Source organism: Coregonus clupeaformis, unplaced genomic scaffold, assembly GCF_020615455.1.
Source record: "Coregonus clupeaformis isolate EN_2021a unplaced genomic scaffold, ASM2061545v1 scaf0431, whole genome shotgun sequence".
Lineage (NCBI taxonomy): Eukaryota > Metazoa > Chordata > Actinopteri > Salmoniformes > Salmonidae > Coregonus > Coregonus clupeaformis.
The window spans coordinates 140,236-159,104 of NW_025533886.1; the positions used below are offsets into that span (position 1 = coordinate 140,236).

Genomic DNA, 18,869 nt, shown 5'->3' on the forward strand with positions numbered 1-18,869 from the left:
TAATAAAGGGGAGTATATATATAAAAAACATGGGGGATTGGAAGTGATGCAGACAATTACATTGATGGAAGTTACAATCTATCTGCAATATTAAGCTGATCTACCCCCCCAAAAAAATAAAAAATAAAAAAACTATAACGAGGCTATATACAGGGGTACAAGTACCGAGTCAATGTGCGGGGGTACAGGTTAGTTGAGGTAATTTGTACATGTAGGTAGGGGTAAAGTGACTATGCATAGATAATAGACAGCGGGTAGCAGCAGTGTTAAAACAAATGGAGGGGGGAGTGGGGTTGGGTGTCAATGTAGATAGTCCGGGTGGCCATTTGATTAATTGTTCAGCAGTCTTATGGCTTGGGGGTAGAAGCTGTTAAGGAGCCTTTTGGTCCTAGACTTGGCACTCCGGTACCGCTTGCCGTGACTTGGGTGACTGGACTCTTTGACAATTTTTTGGGCTTTCATTTACATTTTAGTCATTTAGCAGACGCTCTTATCCAGAGCGACTTACAGTTAGTGAGTGCATACATCATTCTGTTTTAAATTTTTTTGTCTTTTTTAATTCTTTTTTTTTTATATAATTTTTTTTACTGGCCCCCCGTGGGAATCGAACCCACAACCCTGCCGTTGCAAATGCCATGATCAACCAACTGAGCTACATCCCTGCCGGTCATTCCCTCCCCTATCCTGGACGACGCTGGGCCAATTGTGCGCCGCCCCATGGGTCTCCCGGTCGCGGCCGGCTACGACAGAGCCTGGATTCAAACTGCAATACAGTGCCTTAGACCACTGCGCCACTCTGACACCGCCTAGTATATAGGTCCTGGATGGCAGGAAGCTTGGCCCCAGTGATGTACTGGGCCGTACGCACTACCCTCTGTAGCGCCTTACGGTCAGATGCCGAGCAGTTGCCATACCAGGCGGTGATGCAACCGGTCAGGATGCTCTTGATGGTGTAGCTGTATAACTTTTTTGAGGATCTGGGGACCCATGCCAAATCTTTTCAGTCTCCTGAGGGGGAAAAGGTGTTGTCGTGCCCTCTTCACGACTGTCTTGGTGTGTTTGGACCATGATAGTACGTTGGTGATGTGGACACCAAGGAACTTGAAACGCTCGACCCGCTCCACCACAGCCCCGTTGATGTTAATGGGGGCCTGTTCGGCCCGCCTTTTCCTGTAGTCCACGATCAGCTCCTTTGTCTTGCTCACATTGAGGGAGAGGTTGTTGTCCTGGCACCACACTGCCAGGTCTCTGACCTCCTCCCTATAGGCTGTCTCATCATTGTCAGTGATCAGGCTTACCACTGTTGTGTCGTCAGCAAACTTAATGATGGTGTTGGAGTCATGTTTGGCCACACAGTCGTAGGTGAACAGGGAGTACAGGAGGGGACTAAACACACACCCCTGAGGGTTGAGGATCAGCGTGGTAGACGTGTTGTTGCCTACCCTTACCACCTGGGGGTGGCCCGTCAGGAAGTCCAGGATCCAGTTGCAGAAGAAGGTGTTTAGTCCCAGGGTCCTTAGCTTAGTGATGAGCTTTGTGGGCACTATGGTGTTGAACGCTGAGCTGTAGTCAATGAACAGCATTCTCACATACATTTTTAGTCATTTTAGCAGACGCTCTTATCCAGAGCGACTTACAGTTAGTGAGTGCATACATTTTTCATACTGGCCCCCCGTGGGAAACGAACCCACAACCCTGGCGTTGCAAGCGCCATGCTCTACCAAGGAACACATAGGTGTTCCTTTTGTCCAGGTGGGAAAGGGCAGTGTGGAGTGCGATTGAGATTGCGTCATCTGTGGATCTGTTGGGGCGGTATGCGAATTGGAGTGGGTCTAGGGTATCCGGGATGATGCTGTTGATGTGAGCCATGACCAGCCTTTCAATATTCAATATCCGTATTGAGTGAGTCACTGGTACTTCCTGCTTTAGTTTTTGCTTGTAAGCAGGAATCAGGAGGATAGAATTATGGTCAGATTTGCCAAATGGAGGGGAGGGAGAGCTTTGTATGTGTCTCTGTCTGTGGAGTAAAGGTGGTCTATAGTTTTTTACCCTCTGGTTGCACATGTGACATGCTGGTAGAAATTAGGTAAAACGGATTTAAGTTTGCCTGCATTAATATCCCCGGCCACTAGGAGCGCCACTTCTGGATGAGCATTTTCTTGTTTGCTTATGGCCTTATACAGCTCGTTGATTGCGGTCTTAGTGCCAGCATCGGTTTGTGGTGGTCAATAGACGGCTACGAATAATATAGATGAGAACTCTCTTGGTAGATAATGTGGTCTACAGCTTATCATAAGGTACTCTACCTCAGGCAAGCAATACCTCGAGACTTCTTTAGGAGGTATGTGTGGTTTTGTGATTACAATAGTTCACCTTCGAGAAAAACAGAGGCTTTATCTTTGAACATTTCACACATGTATCCCCTCCTACACATGACAGTCAGTTAATGTTGCAGACCTACAGTAGGTCTATTACTTGGTTCCATTAGGCTACCTCAAGCTGAGGCACCAAGTGCTTAGAACAAGAGAGGGGGGTTAATAAGATGTAAATTAGAACCTCCAAGATTGCAATCACACCGTAAGAGGTGGGCCTATTAAGAAAATGTAACCTGTCCATTGCTAAGGATAACTAATGACAATTTCGTTTGCATAGTATGATTGCCTTATGCATAGTGACATAATGGATTAGGATAACACCTTTGGTAGGCCTATATAAAAGCCTTTTGTTGTGTTTTGGGTAGATGGAGATTAAAGATACAATATTATCATGAAATTAATTAAAGTGGACAGAGCTACACTAAAGAGTAAACAAAGTCCATGAATAGGCATATTTACATTTTTTATGCCAAAATGTGATTGAGCCTACCTGGGCCATAGGTTAGGCCTACAGTATGCTATTGATAAAGGTGCTTATGCAATATAGCAGTACACCGCTGTTAATTTACAGGCTACTTTACCTATAGGCATATAATCTAGGCCTACTCGCAACATATTCTGAAATGTCACATTCTAAGATTGCCTACAATTACAGTAACGGTAGTCTGGATACCGGTGTTTTTAGCTAACATTCCACTTCTTTCCACTCTTGTCATTTGCCAAAGAGACTGGCCTTTCGGCAATCTCAACGTTCAATATGCAGCCGTGCAGTTGCTGATTGGTAGTTGGAAACATAGAGATCCTATTAAATTCTTCTAATTCTTAATTATATGGTTGGAAACAACATTAATGTGTTCCATGACAACGTTATGGAAGATGGGGTGCGCGCAAACTTGGCGCAATATAGAATTATAATTTTAAGAACAATAAACAATACCGTTCTGAAGAGGCAGTGTCAATGCAAGATCACGTTGCTTAAAATGGCTAGAGAGGACTCCGTAATGAGAGAAAAATAATGATATATGGAAAAATATTAGCCTACAAGATTTAATCGAACTACGTTTGCTTCAGTTGCATCCCATTAATGAGAGGAAAGAAACACAAAACTCACCTGTCATTTCATTCCTCGCACATGCAGATCATCATGACTTGCTTACATTTTTACAATGTTGTTATGCTAATTTCAGTTACCTATTATTTGTCCCTCTCTTAAGGAAACTTTCTGAATGGACATTGAGAGAATTAGCCAACACACACACTGTACTTTGGCAAATGACAGGAGTGGCAAGGAGTGCAATATGTAGTCTACTGGCTGAACAGAGGCGGCAACCAGGCTATAACCGCGCTTCTATTGGGGAATTCTACCTAATGATGCTGTGCTGATAAGTTGCAACAATGTTCTTCACCGTTAGATGTCACTCATCTCCTCTTGGTCGACCATGTAGCATCGTATTTTTTCCATGGTGTGGTCCAAAAGTGGTCCACAATAATTGATGCACAATAAATCACTGGAAATGTCGAGCAGCAAAAGGGGTGATTTGTGTGCGCACTTTGACATTGCCGTTTTCATTTCACATTTGAACACCTTCAACAAAAAGCATGTTGTTTTCATTTCACATTTTAACACCTTCACCAAAAATTATATTTCAGTTATTTGCCCTTTGACTAACATGATGTATTATTATATTTAATAATAATAGTAATACAACTCAACAGATAACAGCATTGTTAGAATATTATTCATAACATTAAGTATTACTATTTGTATTATAGTATTATTATAGACCTAAACTACACATTAGAAAACAATGTTAGGCTACAACTAGCAAACGTTTATACATTTGGCTTAGCCTATAAAAATGGGAATCAATTATTTGGATACAGTAGTATAATAGTAAAAATTATGGTATAATATATATTTTTTATATAAATCCACTTGCAAACTAAACATAGCTTAATAGGGGCTTTACTATTTGCCTTGTGAGTGCAGCGGTCTGGTCGCTTTTGTTCTCAGAGTAGAGACTCCTTCAAAAGAATTAGCGAATGCAATAGATGGAGGAGGGGAGACAGATGGAAGAGAACTGTAGTTCGTGGTAAAAGCTACAACATGGATATGTGTGTGAGGCAGCGGCTCTGGGATACAGAGGGATAGAGGAGGAGAGAGCACGAGATGCTGACAGATTCCTGATAGATGTGCAAAATGGCGCAAGCAAGTTCTACCCCCGCGAGCCACCAATTGTTGTAGCTCGGGACATAAAGAGTTAGCTGTATGTCTGTTTTCTTCGGATCGCCTCACGTTGTTTTTTCAAGTATCGTAACATATTTCAAAGTGATTAAATGGCTACCAGAAGGCGCTGCCTTGTTCCATGCTTTTTTGCATTACTCCTCAACGCTTTAGTCGGTAAGTGTTTATTGATATCATTTCTAGGCTACTACTACCTCTGCAGGATAACACCTTTTTGGAACGGAACCGCCTTTTACCCGTATCAGAAGCTGGTGCTGTAGACCAAAGATAGTGCATAATATCTAGCCCTATATATTTCTATACCGTCTCGGCTGCATACATGGTTGAATGAAACTATAGGAGCACTGACTATCTCGGCTGGCGGTGAACTTGACCATATTCTTCTCTTGCGTTATACCTTGAACGTTCATCATCATTTGGGGAATTCAGTTCCATGCAGCATGTGTATTATATGAGTGTGTTTGTGAATGTGTGCCAATGGAATTTAGAAACCGATATTCGTATATCAAGGATCTCACACTTGAGTCCATGATGATGTGTAGCTGGCACGAACTTGTTTGACCCTCTTTGAAAATATTCTCATATTAGCCTATATAACAACACGGTTGTTGCTTTAAAAAATATGATTTAATCCATGCGCCCTATGATTTTACTGTACTGTAGCCACGTGCAGTAGCCTACGTCCTAGAAAACACATAGGTTAACCCACATAGGGTCTGTTGCATAATTGTACAATAACCTCACACCCGGAAAATGATATAGACAGATGATGATGACGATGGTGATGATAGGCTCCTACCATTGTAGCCTACGACTTGAACCAAGAAAAAGTGGTAGGCTAATAATTATCATAATTATGATGATATTGATAATAATAATAGCCTAATAATAGGCCTAACAATAATAATAATAATAAAAATAATAATAATTACAATAGGTTATGAGATTATTTTTATTTTATGATGTTTAAGTAGGCCATCCTATTAATTTAATGTATTAAAAATAAGAATGATAATGGTTTATACCCATTATGGTCCATGTGGTTCTTAGGTGTGTTTGTGTGTGTGCGTGCATGTGTGTCCTGGTGTTGGTTTGTGCCAAATACACTCTCTGTGCCAAAGAGTGCCCGAAAGACTGGTATCTCATTCCTTTCTTTCTTGGCTGTGGTCACTATGAATCCTTACCATTGATGCACACAAACCAGCATTTTATGCATTGATGGAATGCTATTACTTTTTTAATTCCATTCTATTGCCATTCCCAATATTTTCTGCTTTCCCTCTGCCTCCCTTTCCCCAACGCTTATGAAAAATAAATGTCAATATTGTGTAGGTAGGTATTTGTGTTATTCATTTAAAATGTGATAAATCTAAAACTGAATATTAAACATTTGACATAATAACAATGATATTTGGACAGTTCATACTTGCACTTGTCTGCATAGAGCATATTAGCCTTTTTTTTTATCAGAGCACTGAACACTGCTGCACTTATCATCTGTCATAGGTGGAGATAGCTTTGATTGACTGAGTCTTTGTGTAGTCAATTTCTTGCTGCGAGAATGAATAAAAAAGACAGCAGTTATTGCCTGCTGAGGAGAATATTTGTACAGATGAACTTCTTTTTAAAATGTTCTTGGCTCCTTTGTTCAGTATGATTGACAGTTTTTAGTCCCTCAATGTGAGGCCCCATTTCCCAGCATGTAACCCGGATAGAGGGATGCTTTTATGATGAGCATCATGCCATAGAGACCCACAGGAGCCCACCACCCATGTAATCACATTTCCAGTAAAGACTAGAGCAGTAGTATGTAGGGTAAGAAAGGAGGAGTGAAGGAGTAAGGAAGGAGGAGTGAAGGAGTAAGGAAGGAGGAGTGAAGGAGTAAACATGATGCATACATTTTATATTTGAGGCCTTTGGGTTATTTGTGTGTGGCTAGTGAGTGATTTATAGGGGAGTTGTTGTGATGTATTCTAGCTGCCACATCTGAGAGAAATCAAATAGCTTCAATTGATTTGTTTCACGAATCCTGCAAAGACCTAATCACTTTTTGTGGCGTTTAAAGTTTCAGTCAATTTGAGGAAGACCACAGAACCTCTGAGGTAAGAAGGTGTATGGTTAGAAGCTGTAGTGAAGCTTGAGTAGAACAGTCTGTCTTTTGTTTTCATTCTGCAAAGGATGACCAGAAAGCTGTGCACTGTTAGATGTTTGTTCAAAATAATGACAAATAGCAACAACAACAACAACAGCAACAAAAAAATCGTATTGGCTGAGCAACAGCAACGTCTCTCAATTAGCATAAAGCTTTGTTATTGGTTGTTTGGATTTGCATCTTGAAACAAATGATTTTGTTAGTCACATTCACTATAAGGATGAGATTGTTGTTTACTTGTGTTATTCTTGTGAGCTTCGTCTTAGACCCTGTAATATAATTTGATAGGCTAGCCATAGCCTGCACACACTACTGTTATTCTTCTATGTTGGTTTGGTGAAAGATATTGATGAGTAGTCTACACAGAGACCTCAGGTGCACATATCCCATAGGGAATGACCATGTGTTGACAATGTTATGGACCATGTGTTGACAATGTCAGACCGCCGGACTACCTTTTAGAGGGAACTAGACGTAGGAATATTGTTGATTGAAGCAGGTGGGTGTTACTGCATTGGCCAGTGTGAGTCATCATCACAATGCAAACACAGGTGTAATTTGTATAAAATGTACATTTTCTTACAGCTTATAGACCATTGTTAGTACATATTTATTGTCAATATCTTCTTAATGGTGTAGTGATTTAGTCTGTGGGTCAGCTTATTGCTTTGATCATTGAAGGGTGAAGGGCACCCTGTTGCAGCTGTGTGTGTGTGTGTGTGCGTGTGTGTGTGTGTGTGTGTGTGCGTGTGTGTGCGTGTGTGTGCGTGTGTCTGTGTGTTTATAGTATGAGGTTCAAAAGGAAGGTGGTTGATTCATAATTGCCATAGTAAGATGCCTGTGGATAGATATCCAAACTTAAAGTCTTTACTTACAAGGTCTACCCTAGAAATCAAGATCATGTTTTGGTTGGCTGCTGTCAGAGATAGTCTGTGAGGTTGTAAGGCTTAGGTCAAAACATGGATAGTCATTTCGAAGGAAAGGCTTGGCTGAACACAAAAACTATAATTTTATTGTAATTTCCATTATTACTTCAGAGAGGAAAAAACACCATTATGGATGTTACAGAGTCTGAAACAGAGTCTAATTTCTTGATCGAAATCTATCATGACACATTTTTTGTCAACAGAAGCCATAGAACTACATAATTACAGGTAGCCTTAATAGTATACTATTAGGCTAGGCACCACACCGAATACAGTAATCGTTTTTTATCTGTATATACGTATATCAAAATGTCCATTACCAGTTGAATGTAGACACAAATATGAGATTAATTTTATTACACATTTTCTGAAATATTGTATTAAAATATGCAAATGAAGTAATATAGAGGTAACTGCCAAAAGAATGGAAACACCAACATAAAGTGTCTTAATAGGGTGTTGGGCCACCACGAGCCAGAACACTTTCAATGCACCTTGGCATAGATTCTACTAGTTTCTGGAACTCTAAGCATGATGGGATGTTAATAGCTTAATTAACTTTATTTCTTCCAATATACTTTGTATCCCTAAAGTGTTTCCATTATTTTGGCAGTTACCGGTACATATGCCTTTTCCGCCAACCAGTGGTGTAAAATACTTAAGTAATACTTAAGTAAAAATAGTATTTTTGGGGGGTATCTATACTTTACTTTACTATTTATAGTTTTAACTACTTATACTTTTACTTCACTACATTGTGGTCCTCTGTAGCTCAGCTGGTAGAGCACGGCGCTTGAAACGCCAAGGTAGTGGGTTCAATCCCCGGGACCACCCATACACAAAAATGAATGCACGCATGACTGTAAGTCGCTTTTGATAAAAGCGTCTGCTAAATGGCATATTATATTACATTCCTAAAGAAACTCCTTACATTTTTCCTGACACCCAAAAGTACTTGTTACATTTTGAATGCTTAGCAGGACCTACTGCATCTCATCTGGCGGACTCACTAAACACACATGCTTCGTTTATAGATGATGTCTGAGATGTCTGAGTGTTGGAGTGTGCCCCTTCCAAGTAATATTTTACTGGGTGACTTACACTTTTACTTAATTAACTACATGTATGATTGACCAAAAAGTGTTATTTGGGCGATTATATGCAAGGATAGCCCAAAAATGTTATTTTGTATCTCAGATTGTTCTGGCAATTCTCACATAGAAACTTAATTGGGAGGAAGAATATTTGACATGCTTCTTACATTTGTATCACAAACCACTTTTGAGAAAATCATGATGGAAGTGGCAATTTTAGGCCTTTTTAGACCTATACATGCCTCCTGTAAGACCCTATGATCTGTGAACTGTACATGATACAGACAACATGTTGTGGTCACTCCTTCTAGTTTGCTCTAAAATATAGAGAATGTCTAGATTCTGAAAAACACATTTTCACATTCATTTATTAAACATAAAAAAGCACCCTTTTTGATGTAGCTTATTTTTAGACACATTGTTTGAAACAATATACTTTTCAAACACGTCAAGTTTCCAGAGTGGGCTCTGGTATTTTTGAAAATAAGACATATTATAATATGAGAAATTGACATTATAGGTAATTAACCAATCACAGTCCTCCTTTAGGATTGTACATTCAGCAAATCACCAGCAGAGAGAGTTCCCTTTGAATCCATTTTCCCATTCACTATGTTGGTGGTGCTGAAAGTTGAACATAACAAAAAAATTATCATAGAGCCCACTCTGGAAATTTGATGTATTGTTCCAAACAATGTCTTAAAATGAACAACTTTAAAAAGGGCACTTTTGAGATATTAATATCCATGTTTTTATTTCAGAATCTAGACATACTCCATATTCCTCCAAGATGTTGTCTGTGTCATGTACGAGTTGGCAATGGATGGTAGCCTACAGGGTTGAGTAGACTTGGCATTGAAACTGAGGAAGAGGTGGGTGCGAGAGCCTTGCTATTTCACTGAGAAGGTGAAATAAAAGAGTGGAGAACGTGATGAGACAAAGAACAGGTCCTGCTTCTGATATCTAAACAGTGTGAGGGATGACTAGATGGATGGATTCAGATACAATATTGCTATTTAAACGGTTAACACGTTTACACTCACAAGGTACTGTTATTGTGTGAGATGATTAGAGTCTTTAAAAAGTCTATGTTTTTTTGTGCATCTGTAATTGAGACCTGCCTCTTGATTGCATTGTAATGATCTGATTCAGATCTGTGACTGTATGGGTCTGATTAGACAACAACAGCAGTGGTTGCTGAAATTGAAGTGCCTCATGTGACAAGGGACAAATAACCCAGGAGTGCTTTTTACTGAGGAGGAAATTATGGGAGCATTAAGTATGCATTGTTCTGCAGTGTTCAGGATGCTCACTGTCTGTGATTGATTAAACCAAGCTTTTTATGTGTTTTTGCACCACAACAGAATGTGCTGTGATGCAGCTTTGATTGCGTGATTACTAACCATCCTCCAATAGAGGGAAGATAAACATGGGGGCTGTTGTTGATAAGAACTTGGTTATTATTTAGCCAACTGCAGCAGTTTGGCTGTGAGGCTGTGGATGCCTCCCTCCCTCCAGTCTAGTGTACAGTAGCACGGTGGGCTTCATTGAATGCAAGTAGTAAGCCCGAGCGCGAGCCACACTTAGCCAGCACTTGTCTCTCTCAGCCTGGCAGGTTTCTGCTCTCCCACGGTGGTAATCCTAAACCCCAGGGTGTCCTTTCCCTTGTTAAAGGGAGCATTAAGAGGAGGGGTCTGCCTAGCTGTGTGTGTCTCTTTCTCTCTCTCTTTGACAGTGTGGCTCTGCTCTGACCTCTGGCATCTGCAGCTGTGCTGGCCTCTCTTCTCCTGTTCCACACAGCACAGCACCCAGCAGCACAGCACACAACACACACATGGCCAGCCAGCCAGCCAGCCAGCCAGCCAGCCATCCTTCCCTCCTCATCTATAAGCCTGAACCCTCTATAGCTTAGCTAGCTGCACAGTGCTTCTGCTGTGCTCATGTGCTGGCAATGCTGTGCGTCTCTCTGTTTCTCTCTCTCCCCTCTCTCTCTTCTTACCGTCTGTTATTACGTCTCTCCTCTTCTCCTTTGTTTCCTACATGTTGATGACAAAGACAGTGTTGGAACCAGTCATGAATGTTCCATGTGGACATTCATTTTGAATGTCTTGTTGGCAGTCATCAGTGCTTTGTGAGAGTCCACAGACCTCTGAGTCTATCTGATGACATTGATGAGCCATCAGTCAAAGTTATCATTTTAAAACCTGCAGGACTCTGCTCTCTCTCCATGCTTTATTCATTTAAAAACCAATGAATTCCCTCAGCTTCCTGTTCAGCTTGAAAGGACACACTGCAATACATTTAAGAATGTCTCATCTCTGTGAAATACCTTAATAAAGCCATTTTCAGCTGCTCTTGAAATCACTGACATGATATAACACAGATTCAGCTTGTTGATGTTACTACGGGCGACGAAACACTACTTGCATTGAGCTTTTATCTGGGTTTCTGATGCTTGATAACATCGATGAATGCCCTGTGACAGTTATGAAAGCTGGGCATGAAAAGCCCTTCTATATCCAGAGGTCAGAAACAGCCTCCTAAGAAAATGTATAATGTAACACTTTTGTATCCTCTAATGCATTATTCGTGTCCAGAAGCGTTTTAGTGTATAATGGGTGTTTTTTTTTAGCTTCCATCGTTGTTTTGCCCATAACATGAAGCGTGACTGATTGCCTCTGGACCCGTGTGCTCTTTGTTTGCTGTTCATGTACTGGTAGCTGTGCTAACTGTGCTGGCTTCCTGTGTGTGTGGAACACTCAGGCATTGTTGGGGCAGCGGAGCAGAGAGCTCTGTGCAGGCAACACGGCCAGCAAGGGGTTAAATATTTCACCACCCCTTTGTTTTTCAGAGGCGGTAGCACTGATGTCTCTTTGGTCTTGTAGCAGCTTTACTTCGCAGAGAGAGATGGAGGGAAACGGTTCGAAAGGAGAGCATGTCAATGCATTCCTTGTCTGCACCTAAAGGGGAGTATTCCTGGGCTGGAATTTGAGGGATGACGCCGGTCCTCTGTGCTGACCCCTGTGCTGTCCCTCCCGCTCAAACTCCCTCCCTCCCGGGTCTAGCCAGATTCCTGGGTCCGAGGCAGGGACTGTTAGTGCTTAGTCCTTCAGCAGCTGAAACCTGATACTGAGAGCAAGGAGGTGCAGGAGAGTCCTCTAAGCTCTACTTATATGGCACAAAGTCAGGTCAGCCTGTTTACATCCTTTATTTATTGTTCTCTCTCCTTCTTTTCCCTCTCGGAACCACAGACACTAAAGATTTCTCTCTGTTAGCTTATGGTAGAGAAATAACATTACATTCTCTGGCAACAGCTCTGGTGGACATTCCTGCAGTCAGCATGCCAATTGCACACTCCCTCAAAACTGTGGCATTGTGTTGTGTGACAAAACTGCACATTGTATTGTCCCCAGCACAAGGTGCACCTGTGTAATGATCACGCTGTTTAATCAGGTTCTTGATATGCCACACCTGTCAGGTGGATGGATTGTCTTAACAAAGGAGAAATGCTAACTAACAGGGATGTAAAAAAAATTGTGCACAAAAGGTGAGAGAAATAAGCTTTTTGTGCATATGGAAAATGTATTTTATTTCAGCTCATGAAACATGGGACCAACACTTTACATGTTGCGTTTATATTTTTTATCAGTGTAGATGGACACTAGATGGAGAGTCCTCAATCAGCTTTGATGTGTGATTCTCTCTCTCTCTCTCTCTCTCTCTCTCTCTCTCGCGCTCTCTTTGTCTCTCTGTCTCGCTCCCTCTCACCAGAGCTCAAATGCCACCAGGTCAGGGGAAGAGGAAAGAGTCTTCCAGTTATGTTGCTGTAAGGCAAAAATGAAATGAGTGCAGGAGATAAAAAGATGACAACAGACAGTCCCCAGCGACCTTGGCCATAATCTTTAGCCTCTTTTTCTGTCTGCCCATAAAAGGCAATGCTTGTGTCTCTGTAAAGCAGACAATTCGAAACCTTCTCTGTTGCATTCCGCTATTGATCTGAGCAATTCTGTATTCAAGCCATTCAAAATGCAGTCATTTGAGTTGCTGACCTGAATGAATGTTTATAACAGCCTCTCTGTACCAGCAGCCTTCAGGGCCTTAACAGCCTACACTCTAAAGAGTAAAGGTTCCTGGAGGATCCTTTAGGGGTTCTTCAAATTGAAACTGTGGGGGTACCTTCTTCAAAGAACCCCTTTTAATGGATCCTCAAATAACCTTTTGAATAACCTTTTGGGGTAAAATGTTTTATTATTATTATTATTATTATTAATAATAATATTAATAATACACATAAAAATAACACAATATTTTAGTTGTCAGTGTTTATGATTTTAGTGGCAAAGCAGAATAAAAAAAATCTAAATATGAGGTAAACTCCTAGCAGAGCCCCAAGTCCAATGGGTATATCTTTTTTTGATAAGGGTTTTCATACACATACCTTGTCCAAAATGTAGAGGCCTATGGGATTTTCATTGAAGAGGTAAGGGAGGAGGATGGTACATGTGATCTGCATAACATACCAATACCAATTTACATATCTTTGTATGCCTCCTCATCTGTATACCTGCAGACACAGACACAAAAGTGAGCAGTTCATTCATCTGCACCCAATACAGCTAGCCTTCAACATATTCGTATAGTATACATATTCTTACTATTTTTTTATTGATATCCATTGAATTGTGTCCATTTTATGTTTTAGAAAGATTTGCACAAATATGAAAAGATAGATGGTATCATCATAAAACAATATCAATTTAGATCATACAAGGGACAAACCTTACCTTAAATTGAGGAGATCTTTACATCTTTACAAGTCCTTTCAAATTAAAATCCAAATGTTTCAGTTGTGCAGTTAGGTTCCTGCAAGAACCCCCACCAACTAAGAAGGTTCCTCGATGAACCCCACCTCCTATGGGGTTCTTGGAATAACTTTTTGGGGGCAATTTTCAGTGCCAAGAACCCTAAGGTTCTTTGGAGAACTTTGAGGATCTTAGAAGAACCCCTAATTTTTAGAGTGTACAAACACCGGCTGAATTCCATTTTATCTCTGGCAGAACAAGCAGATTTCAAAGTGACAATCACATAATCGCTGTCACCTTGCTCTTGGTGTTGATGATTGACCTTGCAGGTGATTACAGAGTAGGGAAACATCAAAGTGGCCCAGCAATAAGGCAGGAAATTGCCAGGGACCTCACAATACAAAATTATCACGATACTATATGTATTGTGATTCGATACTGTGATTTTATTGATATTCGATGTTCCAAACATATTGCTCACCATATGTCTGCTGCAGAGGGACAAGAGAGAGCCATGAGAAAACAAGTTTGTATCAGTCATGGAAATAAAAGTGCTGAAAACAAATTGTCTACCTATTTAATAAGAAGATTGAGAACAAGCAGAAAAATACTGGTTTTGGTGCAGGTACAGCCAACTAGCACAAAAATAATATTACTGATATTGTCAAAAGATACGATATATCAATAAAAATAATATCCTGATATGCAGTGGTGTAAAGTACTTAAGTAAAAATACTTTAAAGTACTACTTAAGTAGTTTTTTGGGGTATCTGTACTTTACTTTTTTGGGGGGGGAAAACTTTTACTTTTACTTCACTGCATTCCTAAAGAAAATAATGTACTTTTTACTCCTTACATTTTCTCTGACACCCAAAAGTACTCGTTACATTTTGAATGCTTAGCGGGACAGGAAAATGGTCCAATTCACACACTTATCAAGAGAACATCCCTGGTCATCCCTACTGCCTCTGATCTGGCGGACTCACTAAACACAAATGCTTCGTTTGTAAATTATGTCTGGCTATCCGCAAATAAATAAAAAACAAGAAAATTGTGCCGTCTGGTTTACTTAGTATAAGGAATTTAAAACGATTTATAATTTTACTTTTGATACTTAAGTATAAACCAAATACTTTTCGAGTTTTACTAAAGTAGTATTTCACTGGGTGACTTTCACTTTTACTTAAGGCATTTTCTATTAAGGTATCTTTACTTTTACTCAAGTATGACAATTGAGTGCTTTTTCCGACACTGCCGATATGTACCTGTATCGATTTTTTCCTCCATCACTAGCCAGCAATGTGTTCTGTTTGTTACGATGGCAGAACGAGACGGTATTGAGTGCATCATGTCTCAAAAGCAGTAGGTAGGCGGATTGTTAGCAGCACATCAATGTGGCTTATTATGGGACTTGAAGCTGGCAGACAGTGGCATGCACAGTAATCAGACAGTATGCAATTATTGTGCTTTTTTATTCTATATCACACATCAATATCTGCCACAACAACTCCATGGTTGCTTTGTGTTTAGAAAGGATTGACCAGTCTGTTCCCTCTACATTCACATGGCCGTCTATTATCATGTGCTTGTAGGTGTGGATAGTTCATTGTCACTGTGCTGGAAAGCATGTTCGTGCTAGTGAGTGTGAATGAATTATCTTGAGACTAAACTCTAACCTAGCTTGCTAAGGCTGTTTGCTCATGGGCACTGTGTGTATTTTGTGTGTAGCTGTGTAGGTGTAACGTGTGTATTTCTGTGCTGTTTGTGTAGGTGTGACATCGGGAGCAGAGCTCTCCTTCACCCTGGAGCCTAGTGATATCATCGCGGTGCAGAAGCAGCCCCTCATGCTGCACTGTCAGGTGGACGGCATCCCACCAATCACCACACAGTGGAGGAGGAATGGAATCCTCCTGGTGGACGACCAATACTACACCATGTTCCACAACGGCTCTCTGCTGATTGGATGCTTCCAGAGGACCAAGTCTGACGGTTCCACTGATGAGGGGGACTATGAGTGCATGGGCCAGAACTCCTTTGGTCTGGTGGTGAGCCGCAGGGCCAGGGTGCAGGCTGCCAGTAAGTGTCCCCTTAATAAGCTTGCTATGGGGGTTATTACTGCCATGGTATTACCATGTTATTACAATGTTATTAAAAAGCATAATTAGCAATTACCAACATATTACCAACATTGGTAACAGGAGAGGTATTTGTTGATTGCTAGCAAGGATGACTCGATGAATACAATGAATATGAATACAATAACTCAATAATATGTAGGTTTATGTTTAAATCTGCAGAATTTGTTGTCATCACTATTGTTGCAAGGTGGTGAAATCTGACATTGGGTTTGTCAACCATGTCTACAGTATGTCTCTCATGTAGCCAACCACTGCTGGATACGTGGCTGTACGGTCAGAGTAACCAGCAGGCTACTGTATTTACCAAGCTTTAATATTGGAGCCACATTATGTTTGGATGAGCCCAATATGAGCGACTTGGGAGCCAGGGAGATGGATTTGATGGTTTGACAAAGAAGCCTTATTTCCACAGCAGAAGCCTTATTCCCCCCCCCCCCCACCACCACCACCCTTTGTGTAATGTTGCAGGTCCCTAGTAATATTTCATACTTAATCTGTGCTCTTCTCTGGAATTTACCATTAGCAAGCCTTCATACTTGGCGTTCACACTGCATTGTCATGCCTGCAGTAATCTCAAAGTGTTGCTGATGGCCCTCTCACTCCGCTCTAGCCACAAAGCTCTTTTTGGAATTAACTTGAGTTCCACATCAAGTGCTAAGCATTGGAACCATGGCCCAGTGATAACATACTTATAATCTGTCTCTTTAGTGGAGAGAAAATGTGGCTGTTTGGTTGAGACAGTCTCTCAGAGCAGTCAATATTGAACTCTATCCTACTCTCTCTCTCTCTTTCTCTCTTTTTTCTCTCCTGTTCCATTTCTCTCCCTCTCTCTCTCCATCCCCATCTCCATTTGTGTATCCCTCCATCAAAAAAGCCATCCCCCTGTCCTCTAGCCCTCTACTCTGTTTGACCAGACATGTGGCTGTTATTTGGAGAGAGACAGCACAGCACTGTGCTGGACACTGCCTCGTCTCTTATTCCTGCCTTGTGTTTCTCATTCTGATACTGTAGCTATGTACACTGCACAGTGAATGTGTAGATTACACTGTAAACCTACAGATATTGCATTGTCAAGGCTGTGCTTGACTTGACTGGAAATGGAAGAAAACATAGATGGTCATTTAAATGCATAGACAGTATGGCTTACACAGTTTAGTTATTCCAGTGGAGGCTGCTGAGGGGAGGACGGCTCATAATAATGGCTGGTATGGCGTCAATGGAGTGGTATCAACCACATGGAAACCATGTTTTTTGATACCATTCCATTGACTCCATTCCAGCCATTATTATGAGCCATCCTCCCCTCAGCAGCCTCCACTGAGTTATTCTCAAAGTGAATGTGTTATGCTATGTGGCGCTTGTTATTTTCAAATTGTCTTGTCTTCTTGCTTTATGAGGCTTTGGTTCCACAGAAGAGACGCTCAAGACATGGGTGATTGTAATTGAACAGTGAAGTGACCATAGAGAAGAGGATTGATCGTGTCTTAAGGTAGCTACAGTAATTGATGTGGTCTCGAAGCTTGAGCAACAGCCTTTGGCCTTTAACAACTAATAGGAGATCCTTTGTATTGAACTCTGTACATTCATATATTTGTTAATGATGATGTGGTGTGCTCCAGTGCTCCATTGCTGCACAGTGCTGTAGAACAATAGGCAAACCCATCTGTTTCTGTGGAAGAAAAAAACATCAAATGTCAGTGCCTTACACTGGAGAACAATGGGTAAATTGAATGTGCGGTATTCTTTTAAAAAAACCTTTGTGTTTGCACACACACACACACACTTGCCTACAGTATAATACCTGAAATGCGCAGGCATCCGCTCACTCCAAAGGTCGTGGGGAGACGTCGGAGCAGTCATAACAATACCTTTGTGATACTGTACAGTTAAGCATTTCTGAAAGCTCTTCTGGGCTGCGTCGAGTTACACACTGACAGACAAAGGCTGGCAGAGGGCTTCGATTCCTGCCCTGTGTGTAACACAGGCCAGGAAGGAGACAGCTCACTGCTGTGCTGTTGTGTCCATGCAGCCTCGCCGCTCAATGGGACCGAGGTGGCTAAGTGGTCACGGGAAGGGCCTTGCGTCTCGCAGGCCACGGGAAAAAGTAATCCCTATGCAATGGCGGTGCCAGACACAAGAAACCTTTTAAAACCTCCCTAGGGAGTCTTTCTCTCAAAAGTCAGCCCATAGTTACCATTTTAGCACCTCCCGGCTATTACATGAGAGAAAATCCAGGATATGGCTATTCCATGAATTATTATTGTCAAAGGCTGATGTGGATGTGGTGTTGGAGTCAGGCGCAGGACACAGAAGCTTAGTCCAACAGACTTTACTTGTTAGAAACACGACAATACAAAGTAACGGGCCTCAACAACAACGGAGGCGAGCGATTACGCATACTGTGCGCAAATACACAAAATACAAAAGAATACGCAAATAGTGCGTCCGTACTCTAAATACACGAGAGCAAAATACACAGCACCAACGGACAGGCAGACAATTACACACAACTAACTACAAACAAAACGAGAAACTTATAGGGGACATAATGAACACTAAATGGAAACAGGTGTACAAGGAAGACAAAACCAAACAAACATCGATAACATTCAACGGTGGCAGCTAGTACTCCGGGGACGACGAACGCCGAAGCCTGCCCGAGCAAGGAGAAGGAGCAGCCTCGGCCGAATCCGTGACAGTACCCCCCTTGACGCGCGGCTCCAGCCGTGCGCCGACCCCGGCCTCGGGGACGACCAGGAGGACGCGGAGCAGGGCGCGTGGGATGACCACGGTGGAACTCAGTCAGGAGAGATGGATCTAAGATGTCCCTCCTCGGCACCCAGCACCGTTCCTCCGGGCCGTACCCCTCCCACTCCACGAGATATTGGAGACCCCCCATCCGACGTCTCGAATCCAAGATGGACCGAACTGTGTACGCCGGAGCCCCCTCGATGTCCAGTGGGGGCGGAGGAGTCTCTCTTATCTCACAGTCCTGGAGTGGACCAGCTACCACCGGCCTGAGAAGAGACACATGGAACGAGGGGTTAATGTGATAATCAATAGGCAGTTGTAACCTGTAACACACCTCGTTCAATCTCCTCAGGACTTTAAATGGCCCCACAAACCGCCGACCCAGC

General features: G+C 41.8%; 1 pseudogene; it reads left to right on the forward strand.

The window, feature by feature from the left end:
* Positions 1–4,476: 4,476 nt before the first annotated feature.
* The window catches only part of LOC123484739, a 90,202-nt pseudogene continuing 75,809 nt past the window's right edge, over positions 4,477–18,869 (forward strand).